Source organism: Cynara cardunculus, assembly GCF_001531365.2.
Source record: "Cynara cardunculus var. scolymus isolate 2C chromosome LG 14, CcrdV1, whole genome shotgun sequence".
NCBI classification, from domain to species: Eukaryota; Viridiplantae; Streptophyta; class Magnoliopsida; order Asterales; family Asteraceae; genus Cynara; species Cynara cardunculus.
Window position 1 is genome coordinate 6674232 of NC_037541.1, and position 7359 is coordinate 6681590.

Consider the following 7359-nt stretch of genomic DNA (forward strand, 5'->3'; position numbering starts at 1 on the left):
TAAAGTCAGAGGCGAGGACATCACCAAAGCAGCCTTCCGAACCATATGCGGACATCATGAGTTTTTGGTTATGCCATTCAATTTAACCAATGCTCCAGCAACATTCATGGATCTAATGAACCAGGTATGTAACGAATATCTTGACAAATTCGTTATTGTGTTTATTGATGATATTCTTATATACTCAAAATCTAAAGAAGAGCATGTCGAACATCTTCGTCTAATCCTTAAACTTTTGAAGAAAGAAAAAGTATTTGCCAAATTGTCCAAATGTGAGTTCTGGTCAAGAGAAGTACAGTTTTTTGGTCATGTTAATTCTGAGGTAGGGGTAAAAGTAGATCCTGCAAAAATCGAAGCAATTGAAAGATCGGAAGTACCGAGAACTCCTACCGAGATCCGTAGTTTCTTGGGTTAGCAGGCTATTATCGGAAATCCATTCAAGAATTTTCAAGAATTGTTGCACCATTAACCAAGTTAACTTGGAAGAATGTCAAGTATGAATGGGAAGAAGATCAGAATAAAGCTTTTCAGTTATTGAAATATTGTCTATGCAGTGCTCTAGTTTTATTGCTACCAGATGGATTTGAAGATTTTGTTGTATACAACGATGCTTGAAAATTAGGTTTAGGTTATGTATTGATACAAAGGGGGAAGTCATTTCTTACGCATCCAGACAATTAAAATATCACGAGAAACAATATCCAACACACGATATGGAGCTTGCGGCAGTGGTATTCGCATTAAAGATTTGGAGGCATTATTTGTTGTGAACTAAATATCAGATTTTCACAGATCATAAAAGCCTTCAACACTTGTTTAATCAGAAAGAATTGAACATGCGACAACAATGTTGGATTGAATTGGTTAATGACAATGATTGTGACATTCTTTACCATCCAGGAAAGGTCAATGTGGTAGCTGATGCTCTTAGCCAGAAAGAAAGAAGTGGTACGATCAAAGCAGTTGCAATGAGAAAACATTTGAATCCGGATCTTGATATGTGTTGAGAATTCAACATATAATGCACTCACTTTACGTCTTATTAGTTAAAATTAGTTTCCTTTCCTTCCCACTTTGAGTCATTTTGATTAATTTATTTATACCTTTATTATTATGAAGCTTAAATATTGTGGTTAACTTGTTGGGACTCAAAGATACAAACTAATGGAGAATTTTTTGCTAAACAGCCTGATGCTACAGCATTGGACCAGCGGCCACCTGATACGTGCTTGGCTTTGCGAGGAGCTTAACGATTAAGTCGCTGCCTTTTGAATGCATACTAGAAGACAGCTGGAAATGGCTGGAAGACTTTTTAAAAATCTAGGATTTTTGACTTTGTATGTAATCTTGTACTTTAGATCCCATTTGCTTAACTTTTGGACATTAACTTTTGGTTAATACTTTTGTTGTGTAGTGCCACATTTGTGTATAAAAGGGGGGCTTGGCCTTGTATTTCCACACACTTTCTAACTACATATCTAAGATCAAAACCAGCTTGTTAGGGCTGATTTTTGAGAATCTTTTAAGAAATCAAAGTTCTTGAGTTTTAAGCTTTCATCTTTAATTCTTGTCTTTTAATTTTTTATTCTTTACTTTATGTTCCTTTACATTTATTGTTATTTACTTTCCGTTATTTAATTTCCGCAATTTACTTTCTCGTCATTTACTTTTCCGTTCTTTATTTTCTTGTCATTTATTTTCCGTTCTTTACGTTTATGTCTGTACTTTCCGTCATTTATTTTTCTTGTAATTTACTTTCCGTTATGAGTAGCTAAGCTTTTATAGCTTAGTTGTGAGACGGAAATGTGAGATTTTCAAACCAAAATAAAGTAGCTAAGTGTTTTCATAAACGACGTTCCATTGTTTCATTCGTGTTTTTATAAAAACCAAGCACACTTCTTGACGGGTTGATCACTTTGAAAGCGTTAAAGTGCCATGGACTTAGAGATAAGCCATTGAAATGCACATCAACTTGAATGACATAAGAGGTAGACTTGAGAAAGTTGCCGACAAGGAGACTTGTCATTTATGTTTTTCAAAACTTAACTCCCGACGGGTTGGTCACTCTTTGAAAGTATCAAAGTGCGATAGATTCAGAGATGAACTATCTAAGAACACACGTCAACTCGAATGATATGAGAATCAACTCGAGAGAGTGATTTTTTAACAAAGAGATTTGTTTATCCATATATTTTGAAGACACCATCTTGTCACTATCCCTGGTCCGGACATCACATAGAGATATGGGTAGAAAGCTATAATATAGTGCAATGGTGAAGTCCGAGAGGAATACCTTCAAAATAGATGGTGGAACTAAGTTTTGAAACACTGCTTGCTGTAGCATTCTTACAGCATTGGCTACTGGAATTTGTGTTTGGATCTGACCTTAAGTCTTACACCCTTGCTTCTTTTATATATTATGTATTATGTTTTAATTCACCTTAATATCAAACTGAAGTTTTCAAAATCGTCATCTGAAATCATCTATTTTATTGGACTCTAATTTAACTTTGGCTACAATCTCCGTGGACGATAATCCGGTACTTGTACCACTTTATTACTTGGAAAGACGACATTGGGCCGTATTGTATACTTGTTTTGTGGCCCAATTCCCTTGTCTAAAGGTGTGAGGTATAACCGACCAAGTTTTTGGCGCCACTGCTGGGGATTGGCAAGGTAAAAGTTTTATTTTGAGTAAAGTAAAAGATTTGATTTTTCTAGTACCATTGGAATTGTTTTAAATGTGGTGTATGCCACGGACACATCGCAGAGAATTTTTCGAATTTGATCCCGACATTGAAAGAACGTTTCACCATAGGAGGAGGGCTCAAAGAGCATTTTTTGCTCTACTCCCTCCAAACATGACATTACCTCCCCAAATCATTCCGGAAATACCGCATTTGGAAAACCAACCGCCGGTTTTTGAACCAATTCCACCATTCCCAAACTTTCAACAAGGACACCCACATAATAATAATAATTTGGGTAATGAGAACACATAATTGGAACATAATGAACAACAAAGAGCACAAACTCCTAACATCATTAATTTGGCAAATTCCAAAAATGGAAGGATTATGGATTATGCTATTCTGGATTTTGAGCAATTGAATTCTAGGATAGTTAGACCACATATGACCGTTCTCCTTTTCGAACTAAAACCGATAATGTTTCACATGTTGCAAACGAATGGCCAATTTTCCGGATTACCTTCGGAGGACCCACACTCGCACTTAAAATCTTTTATGGAAATCACATATGCTTTCCTGATCCCGGGAGTGTCAAATGACGCTCTAAGACTCACTTTATTTCCATTTTCATTAAGGGATCTAGCAAAAGCATGGTTTAACTCTTTAACACCGGGTTCTGTGCCTTCGTGGAGTAACATGGTGAAAAAAAATTTGCGAAAATATTTCCCACCAACAAGGAACGCTAAGTCCAGGAACGAGATCTGTCTTTTCAAACAAATGGACGATGAGGCTGTTCTTGATGCGTGTGAAAGGTTCAAAGAGCTGTTGAGGAAATGCCCACACATGGCATTCCATATTGTATTCAACTTGAGACGTTTTACAATGGGTTAAATCCCATGGCAAAACAAATGCTCGATGCGACTGCAGGCGGAGCCTTCACAGCCATGACCTATAATAAAGGATATGAAATCCTGGAAAAGATATCGGCAAACAATAGGCATTGGGCCGAACCACGTGCTCAAACACAGAAAAAGACTGCTGGGATACATGATGTAGATGCATATACTGCATTAACAGCTCAGCTCACCTCCATGACCAACATGCTGAAAATTTTAACTTCTGGCCAGGGAGGACAGCAAGCTGCTAATACACCAGTCCCAACAGTCCTATCTGTGCAGTGTGTGTGTGTTATGGAGGGGAACAATCATATGAACATTTTCCTCACAATTCTGAATCAGTAAACTATGTTCATAACAGAAATAATCCCTATTCCAACAATTATAATGCTAGTTGGAGACAACACCCGAACTTTTCCTGGAACAATCTCAGTTTAAATCCACCAGTCCATAAACAACAAGGAACTTCAAATTTCCGACCACAACATCATGGAAACATTTCTAACTCTCACCAACAAAGTTTTCAGAATTCCCAACCACCTTTTCAGACCAAACCTCCTCCATAGGCAGAATCATCTTCTTTGGAAGCAATGATTAAAGGACTTTTTGCACATGTGTGACATGAGATTAGGTGTGATGCGAGTGATTGGGCGGTAGGTGTTGTGTTAGGACAAAGGAAAGACAAGGTGTTTCATTCAATTTATTACGCGAGTAAAATTTTGAATGAGGCACAAATTAATTACACCACGACAGAGAAGGAATTATTGGCCATAGTTTTTGCTTTTGAAAGATTTAGGTCCTACTTGATGGGAACAAAGATAATTATGCATACCGATCATGCGGCCATCAAGTACTTGATCTCAAAGAAAGATGCAAAACCAAGGTTAATAAGATGGGTGCTTTTATTGCAAGAATTTGACTTGGAGATACTTGATAGAAAGGGAGTAGAGAACCAAGTGACGGACCATTTGTCTAGGTTAGAAGAACCTGAGATAGGAGGAATGGACATTAGTGATACTTTTCCGGATGAAAGAATCCTCATGATAGAACAACCAAAAACACTATGGTTTGCGGATTTAGCAAATTACTTGGCCTGTGGAATAAAACCCTCTGATTACACAAGCCACATGTTGAAAAAAATTCTTTCATGATGCTAAATCCTATCTGTGGGATGACCCATTTTTGTTTAGACTTGGTGCAGATCAGATTTTAAGAAGATGCGTGCCTGAATTTGATGTGCCAACAATCTTGCAACATTGCCATCATGCACCATACGGAGGCCATTTTGGAGGCCAAAGAACTGCAACCAAGGTCCTACAGTCCGGTTTTTATTGGCCAACCATTTTTAAAGATTCCCACAATTTTGCACAAAGATGCAACGAATGTCAAAGGAATGGCTCCATTTCTAAAAGAAATGAAATGTCATTAAATGGGATACTTGAAGTTGAATTATTTGATGTATGGGGAATAGACTTTATGGGTCCTTTCCCTCCATCAAACAATTGCCAATACATACTTGTGGTTGTTGACTACGTATCCAAATGGGTGGAGGCTATGGCATGTGTGTCAAATGGCGCAAAAACTATGGTTAAGTTTCTTCAAAAATAAATTTTCACACGGTTTGGTACTCCGAGAGCACTAATTAGTGACGAGGGTACCCACTTTGTGAACAATTTGTTAAAAGGAGTTCTTGAAAAATACAATATTAACCATAGAGTTGCCACGGCTTATCACCCACAGACAAATGGTTTGGCAGAGCTCTCCAATAGAGAAATTAAAAGCATCTTGGAAAAAGTTGTCAAACCCAATAGAAAGGATTGGACATTCAAGTTAGATGATGTTTTATGGGCATACAAAACCGCTTTCAAAACACCAATTGGTATGTCTCCATACAAGCTAGTCTATGGAAAAGTCTACCATCTACCTCTAGAACTTGAGCACAAAGCATATGTGATAACTTGATCCTGGTTATCACCCAAGGTAAATAATATGTGATTATTTCATTAAATGATTACGTGATAGCATGATAAATTGTTACGTTTGATCATGTTGGGATGTGAAAATATGCATAATATGAAATGCATATGTTATATATTTATATGTATGCATGGTATATATATATATATTTATATATATACATGGTGTATGTATGCATGCATGAGGGTTTTGTGAGAAAAAGGGGTTGTGTTAGCCGCCTTTCCTGTTTTGGAAAGTATAAAAGGGAGGTTGAGCCTCCATATTTTCTCTTCTTGCTTTTGAGTTCCTTGTTGTACGATTTAAAAGAGAAGAGAGGTTGACCGGATTATTTCTTGTCTAGAGATTCAAGTTGATTTCAAGTGTTTGATTTCAAAAGCTTGTTAAGGTGAGTAATTTCTAAACTCTTTTGCATACAATTATTACTGGTTTTATATGAATCTTGTTTATTTTTGGAAAGAAATCAGTCTTTTGCTCAAGTGTTTTATCCGGGTTTTAAACCAGACAAGGCTTGTCCGGATTGTTTTAAATCGCTCAAGTATTGAACGGTTTAGTTTTAAACTGGTTAAGTGTTGATCAGGTTATGATTGGTAAGAATGATTATCTTTTTGAAGTGAGAAGTATGAATACGACCAAATGGTGGCCGGATTATTTTAAATCGGCCAAGTAGTAAGCGAGGTATTGTCCGGACTTGTTATCTGGACAAAGTTGTTGAAATTTATTTTAAGTGTTAAATCGGACCAAGCTTAAGCTGTGTGTTGTCCGGATTGTTGACCAGAGTTGAAGTCTGGCTAAATCAAGTTGACCGGATTTAAAGTGATGGCTTGTGTTTTTGATAAGAAATGTTATTTTATCATAAAAAAGAAGTTTTGAAAGAAATGATTGTTGTATTCATAATAGTTTCAATGGCTGCGGTCTATTTGAAATTATTTTGTGAAATATTTTGATGAGGAAATAAGGGTGGYATATSAAGGAGAGGTGTACCATGGGATAAGAGTGGCATATCAAGGAGAGGTGTACATTTGGATATAAGGGTGGCATTTGTATGTGTGTTGTATGATATAACTCTTTCTATTATATTCTTTAGGATTACCGTGTTCTGGAATCTTTATTTCTTTGTGATTTAAAGATTTAGCATCAAGGTTCTTATTGGAAATTATAGTCTGGATGTTATTGAGAAGAAAACATCAGGTTTGGCCTAAAACTTTATAAACCTTATTTTGACTTAAAAAGGTTTAAAAGTGGCATTATGTAAAACCTGATTGATTCAGAGGTATGGGATTCGTATAATTGAAAGCTTTGCTTGAAATATGGAAGAAGTCTGGTATTGTGTTCTTATTTGTTCATATAATTGTTATTTATGAAAGGATGTTTTCCATAAAAATTTTGGTGATTTTTCACCCTGCAATATCATAAGTAGGGTATCTCACTAGACCTTTTGGTCTAACCCTCGTTTTGTGATTTTAACTATGTGTTGCAGGAGGTACGGACAGTAAGGGAAAGGGGAAAATTTAATATTTTCCTATATGCGTTTCTGCTTGAATATCTGTTTTGATGTACAGTTTTGATTATTTAGTACAAGTAATGTATTTGAATTTTTAGACCTTGTATTTGGTCATAATAGATTCTTGTACTAAGGGACCTGAATGRAATGATATCATGTATTTCTTTTGTATGAAATATGTGTTACATGCAATGTATGGTCCTAACGACATTCCTAACGACATTGCCTTGGAACTCAAAAAAAAGAATCTATTAGAGGGGGAAATACGCGGGTTCAATTCCCGTCGTTCGCCCAA

The 7359-nt window shown here is 36.3% G+C and overlaps 1 non-coding gene across 1 annotated transcript; it reads right to left on the minus strand.

Annotated features, from left to right (window-relative positions):
• Window positions 1-3434: 3434 nt before the first annotated feature.
• LOC112527073 lies at window positions 3435-3540 on the minus strand. The gene has a single exon (XR_003070692.1). It is a non-coding gene; the product is annotated as a small nucleolar RNA R71 (small nucleolar RNA).
• Between the last annotated feature and the right edge of the window lie 3819 nt (window positions 3541-7359).